The sequence below is a fragment of the Penaeus monodon genome, chromosome 18, assembly GCF_015228065.2.
Source record: "Penaeus monodon isolate SGIC_2016 chromosome 18, NSTDA_Pmon_1, whole genome shotgun sequence".
Classification (NCBI taxonomy): Eukaryota; Metazoa; Arthropoda; class Malacostraca; order Decapoda; family Penaeidae; genus Penaeus; species Penaeus monodon.
In genome coordinates, this window is record NC_051403.1 from 44349700 (window position 1) to 44357199 (window position 7500).

Below are 7500 nucleotides of genomic sequence, written 5' to 3' on the forward strand. Positions count from 1 at the left end.
ACCTGGCTCCCCCGCCGTGCAGACCGGCTACGGCAGGCTCTCCGCCAGCGCCGCCGACAGCGCGAGCTCAAGAAGGTGGACGGCGCCTTTCATCTGGTGCTGGGGCTGGCGTCGACCGCGTCTGCTTCCAGCCGTTCCAGAGCAGGGCTTCTGCGGGGCGGACAAGGGCGGCCCCATCGTGTCCGAGGCGAACGGCAAGGCAGTTACCTGGCCGGCATCGCGCTCAAGGACAACGGCTGCACACCACCCAGACGGCCTGCTGTTCCCGGAGGCCGCGCGGGTCGCCTCCTACTACCAGTGGATCATGGACCACCTCGCAGGTGACGGCCGATTCTGCGCCTGTAGGCTTCCTTGCACGCGCTCGCCGCAGGACGCCCTGCGAGGCAGTAGCCACGGCCCAAACACCATTGAAGTATGAGAAACGAAAATCTGCACGAGAGACGCTGTATATCACCATAGATTCTGTGATGTATTGGTTAATTATGGATCATATGTACCAAAATACATGAATTAAGGGGCCTAAACCCGTAATTATTATTCATCTATAAACCGGTTAATGGATTATGAGAAGGATAACTGTTTCAATACGAAACACCACACACACACAAAGCCACACACACACACACACACCCACACACACACTCACAGTGTTACGGACACATTGGATAGCCACATGATGATGCGAAATCATGTACACAAAGATAAAAGAAAACACAGCCACAATATGAACGTGAAAAAGAGCGTAAACGTTTAGTATTCCTCCAAACCAAAAAATGGATCAAGGGCGGGGAGGGGCGTCGGCGGAGGAGGAAAAGGCGGGACGCCGGCCCGAAACGGGAGTACAGGGGGCAAAGCAGGTGGGGGGGGGGGCCCGGGACGGAGGGAGACAGAGTTAGACAAACACACCACACACACACCACAGACAGACACAGAACAAGAGACAGGGGCAGAGTAGACAGAGGAGAAGGAGAGAGGTCAGCGAGACGAGAATATAGACAGATACAGAATTACAGAACAGAGAGACAGAGGCGAGAGACAGAGACAGAGAGACAGATAGACAGAGAGACAGAGGACAGAGCGAACAGAGACAGAGAGACAGAGAGACAGCGACGAGAGAACAGAGTTAAGAGACAGAGATACTATAGAGAGACAGGAGAGAGACAGAGAGAGACAGAGAGAGAAGAGACAGATACAGCGAGAGAGAGAATAGAGAGACAGAGAGAGAGAGCGACGGAGAGAGATGACAGATAGCCAGAGAGAGCGACAGAATACGAGAGAGACAGAGAAGACAGATAGAGACAGAGAGAGAGAAAGAGAGAGAGAGAGAGACACATCAGAGAGAGACAGAGAGTAGACAGGAGAGAGAGAGAGAGAGACAGAGAGAGACAGAGAGAGACAGAGGCAGAGAGAGAGATAGAAGAGAGAGAGAGAGAGAGAGAGGAGAGATAGAGAGAGAGAAAAGAGAGAGAGAAAGAGATAGGAGAGAGAGAAGAGAGAGAGAGAGAGACAGAGACGAGAAGAGAGGGAGGAGAGAGATGAGAGAGAGAGGGAGAGGGGAGAGAGAGAGAGAGAGATAGACAGAGAGAGAGACAGAGAGAGAGACAGAGAAGAGTAGAGAGGAGAGTGAGATGAGAGAAGAGAGAGAGAGACAAAAAAAACAAGGAGAGGAGAGAGAGAGATGAGCGATACGAGGAGAGCGAGAGATTAAGATAGAGAGAGAGAGAGAGGAGAGAGTAGAGAGGAGAGAGAGAGCGATGAGAGAGATAGAGAAGAAGAGAGAGGGATGAGGCAGATGGAAAGAGAGTGGGGGATAGAGGGAGAGAGTAGAGATAGTGGAGAGAGAAGGTAGAGAGAGGGAGATACCCACAGGAGAGAGAGAAGAGAGAGAGAGAAGAGAGAGAGGAGAGCGGAGAGAGAGAGGAGAGAGAGGAGAGAGAGAGAGACAGGAGAGAGGAGAGAGAGAATGAGAGAGTAGAGGGGGGGGGGAGAAAAAAAGGGAAAAAGAGAGAGAGATAAGATAGAGAGAGATTGGATAGAGGAGAGAGAGAGAGGAAGAGATGAGAGAGAGAAAGAGAGAGGAGGCGAGACAGAGGAAGAAGAGAGGGAGCCAGAGAGATAAGAGATAGAGGAGGGGAGAGAGAGACAGGGCGGAGAGGAGAGAGAGAGAGCGAGCGAGAGGAGAGTAGAGAGAGAGAGAAGAGTAGAGAGAGAGAGAGATAGATGAAGTGACAGAGAGAGAGAAGAGAGAGAGAGAGGAGAGAGTAGAGAAAGAGAAAGAGATAAGGAGAGATAGGAGATAGAGAGAGAGGAGAGATGAGGCAAAGAGGAGAGCAGAGAAGGATAGAGAAAAGAGAGGAGAGAGAGGAGGAAGAGTGAAGAGAGGAGAGAGAGAGAGAGAGAAGAGAGACAGAGAGAGAGAGAGAGAGAGAGAGTGAGAGAGAGAGATAGAGAGAGAGGAGGACAGAGAAGAAGAGAGAGAGAGAGAGGAGAGAGAGAGAGAAGAGAGAGGAGATAGATAGGGAGAGACATGGAGTAGAGATAGAGAGAGAGAGAGAGAGAGTAGAGAGAGATGGGGGAGAGAACAGAGGAGAGAGGAGAGAGAGATAAAGAGAGAGTAGAGATAGAGAGAGACCGAGATAGAGAGAGAGCTAGCGGAGATATAGCAGAGAGATACAGGTAGAGAGGAGAGAGAGAAGAGATAGAGTAGAGAGATACAGATATAGGGTGAGATATATAGAGTAAAAAAAATAGAGATAATATATTATATAGAGATAGAGAGATAGAGTATATAGATATGGATAGATAATATTCTATATACAGATTATATAGATATATATATAGAGAGTATATATGATATAGATAGATTTATAACTAAATATATATGATATACATCTATATTATGGTATCATATATATAATCTACTATAAGATATTCTATATCGATATATTATAAATATAGAAGATATTATATAATAGAATATTTAGATAATATAGATGATAGAATAGAGATAGTTAGATATGAGAGAAGGATGAGAAAGAGGAGAGGATGAGAGCGAGATATGGAGAGAGAGAGAGAGGTTTTTGAGAGAGAGAGAGAGGAGAGAGAGAGTAGATAGAGGAGAGAGAGAGAGGGAGAGAGGAGAGAGAGAGAGGGCGAAGTGGCCGCCTCCGCCGGGCGGGAGGTGGGGGTGGGCGGGAGAGAGAGGGAGAGAGAGAGAAAAGAAGAGACATGATTAGAGAGAGAGAAGAGTAGAGGGAGTAAGAGAGCGAGAGGAGAGAGAGAGAGACAGAGAGAGAGATAAGAGAGAGGGAGAAGATAGAGAGAGAGAGAGATGAGAGATAGAAATAGAGGAGAGAGACCCTAGAGAGAGAGGTGAGAGAGAGAAGGGATATAAGAATAGAGAGAGAGAGAGAGGAAGAGAGAGAGGGAGAGGTAGAGATAAGAGAGTATGAAGATGTAGAGAGAGAGAGAGATAGTGAGAGAGAGAGAGAGAGAACAGGGATAGAGAGGGGGGGGGAGATAAGAAGAGAGAGAGAGTAGCGAGAGAGAGAGATATAGAGAGAGAGAGAGAGAGATAGAGAGAGAAAAGATAAGAGGTATAGATGTAGAAGCATGTAGAGAGAGAAGAGAGACAAGAGAAGAGAGTGAAGAGAGAGAGAGAGAATAGAGAAGAAGGAGAGCGAGATAGAGAGGAGATAGAAAAGAGAAGAGAGAGATAGGAGAGGATGCAGATAGAGAGAGTAAGAGATAGAAAGTATAGAGAGATGAAGATAGATGATATATATATATAAGAACTATTCTAATATGAGCTCTAATGTATAGATAATATCATAGCTAATATATATCTGTTTAAATATGATTCTCTATATATCGTTAGTCGACTATACTGCTCATATAATGAGAGAGTGAGATATTGTGGCATAGTCTTCAGATAGAGAGAGAAGATAGAGAAGAGAGCGGAAGATAGAGAGATGAAGATGATAGAGATATATGAGCGAGAGAGGAGAGAGATAGATAAGAGAGAGGAAGGGTAAGAGAGATAAAAAAAGACAGAGACAGAGAGAGAGAGAGAGATAGACGATGGAGAGAGGATATATTAAAGATAGATATATAGAGATAATAGGTAGATAATGATGTATCTAGAAATAAGATAGATAATAGAGATAGATTAAAGAGATAGTATATAAAAAAAAGAGAGAGAGAAGAGAGATATAAAAGAGAGAGATATGAGAGATATAGAGAAGAAGAGATGGATATATATATAGAAAGAGAGTAGATAGATAGAGATATGAAGATAGATATGAAGAGATATAAGATAAGATAGAGAGAGAGATTGGATAGAGAGACGTAGATAGAAAGAATATATATATAGATACAGTATGTATGATGAAAATAATATATAAAGTATATAAGAAAGAGATAGTAGAGATAAAGAGATAGAGATAATATATAGAGATAGGAGAGAGATAGAGAGAGCTAGATATATAGAGATAGAGAAGATTACATATATATATAGATTTATAGATATAGAGAGTAGAGATATATATATAGATGATATAGATAGGGATGATATGAGATAATATCGATAAGAGAATATAGCATTATAAGAGAATAATATATTGAGATATAAGTAGATATGATAGACAGATTGACATATAGATAATAATAGATACAATAATATATGATATAATATAGAGAGATATATAATATGATATGATGTGAATAGATAGACATAGATGTATAGATATATTAATATATATAGAGAATATATATAGGTAATATATATATATATATATATATAGTATAATATAGAGATATATATGAGAGAGATAGTATGTAATTCATATAGAGAGAGAATATATATATATTCTATAGAGATATATATATATATAAATATATCTATTATTATTATTTATATAATATTATATAATATATATATATTATATATATATGTATAATATATATAAGATAATTATCTATATGATATTATATATATATATATATATATATATCATAATTATATATATATCTATATATATATAATATATATGTATTATATATAATATTTATATATATATATATATATAGAATATATATATATATAGATATATATATATATATATATAATATATATGGATAATATATATAGATAATATTATATAATATATGTATACACATATATATATACAACATATATATACATATATACAATATATACATATATTTACATATGCAGATACATAGATGATAGAGATAGATATAGAGAATAGATGAGATATAATATCTATATATAGAAAGAGTATGATAGTAACGAATATGATGACAGAGTATAGACATATATATAGAGAGATAATATGATATATATACAGATAGACTATATATATATAGAGCTATATAGATAAGGGGGATAGATATAGTATAGAATTGAGAGAGATATAGATATAGAATAGATGAGATATAGATACTAGATAGTATATAGATAATGGGGATATAGAGGGTATATAGATAGTAATATATATTAAGATATATATATATATAATATATAGAGAGATATATAGTATATATAATGTATATATATATAAGTTACATATTAGTATATATATAGTATATATATAATATATATATATATATATATAGATGTATATATATATGTACTTATATATCATATATAGGTGTATCTGGATGTAATATATGTAATATATATAATATACTATATATATATATAATATATATATATATTATATATATATATATATATGGTATAATATATGTATATATATCTATATATAATTACTGAATATATACATATATTATAATATATAGATATATATATTATATATATATGCATATGTAAATATTATGTATATATATGTATATACGTATATTATGTGTATAATAGATATTGTCTAATATATATTTTATATATATGTAAATATATGTGTGTATATATATAAATAAATGTATATATGTATAATCTGTATATATCTATATGTATAGTATATATATATGTTGTCATATATAGTGTCTTCTATATGTATATATATATGATCTATATATGTACTTATATATGTTATATATATGTATATATATATATTATTTATGTATATAATATATGTAGAGAGTCGAAATAATGGATATGTGATATATGTATATGTATATTATATGTATAAGGATATTATATATGTATATATGTATATGATAGATGTATATGTATCTATGTATATCTGTATATATATATATATGTATATGTATCCATAGATATGTATATATGTATATGTATGTATGTATATGTATTTTTAAATTAAAATGGGGTATATGTTATATATCTATAATATATAGAGTATATAATGCACATGTATATATGTATGTGTATGTATGTGTGTGTGTGGTGTGTGTGTTTGTATAAATATGTATACATACGTAAAAGGGACGAAAACACAAAATATGCTTTGGAAAATGTACCCCGTAACGTTTTGAAGGAGCAAGATTTCCTCACAGACGAAGCAAAATAACCGAAAATTGATCCATTTTGGTTGTATTGAATATAAACGTTACGCTCTTTTCCAGTTCATATTGGGGCTGTTTGTGGGTTTTCTTTTTCTTTGTGTACAGATTTAAAGATGATCATGTGGCTGCAAATGATGTCCGTAAAAATGTGAGTGTGTGTGTGTTGTAGTGTGTGTGTGCTGTGTGTGCGTTGGTGTGGGGTGTGTGTTTCGTATTGTAACAGTTATCCTTTCTCGTAATCATTTTAACCGGGGTAAGATGATAATAATTACGTGGTTTAGGCCCTTAATTCATGTATTTGGTACATATGATACATAATTTAACAATACATCACAGAATCTATGTTGATATACAGCGTCTCTCGTGCAGATTTCGTTTTATCATATCAATGGGTGTTTGGCCGTGGTCTGCCTCGCAAGGCGCGTCCTGCCCGGCGGAGCGAGTGCAAGGAAGCACTACAGGCCGCAGAATCGGCCGTCCCTGCTGAGTGTGTCCATGATCCACTGGTAGTAGGAGGCGACCCGCGCGGCCTCCTGGAACAGCATGCCGTGGTGGTGGTGCAGCCGTTGTCCTTGAGCGCGATTGCCGGCCAGTACTGCCTCTGCCGTTTCGGCCTCGGACACGATGGGGCCGCCCTTGCCGCCCCGCAGAAGCCTGCTCCTGGACTCGGCGGAAAGCAGACGCGGTCGGACGCCAGCCCCGAAGCACAGATTGAAGGCCGCCGTCCACCTCTTGAGCTGCGCGCTGCGGCGGGCGCTGGCGGAGAGCCTGCCCGTAGCCGGTCTGCACGGCGGGGTGGAGACGGTGAAGGTCGGGGTGGTAGGCCGGCATGCAGGCTGGCTTGATGCCGTTCCCAGTTGGTCAGTGGGACAGAGAGGAGAGGTGAGCTTGAGATGGCCAGGTCGCCGTTGGACGCACGGAGTCCACCGCGCGGTTGATGACGCCGAGTCAGCTCACTGGGGAGGTCCTGCGCATTAGCCTTGACCTGCAGGT

The 7500-nt window shown here is 38.7% G+C and overlaps 1 pseudogene; it reads right to left on the reverse strand.

Annotated features, from left to right (window-relative positions):
* Nucleotides 1–6962: 6962 nt before the first annotated feature.
* LOC119584904 overlaps nt 6963–7500 on the reverse strand; it is a 2277-nt pseudogene continuing 1739 nt past the window's right edge.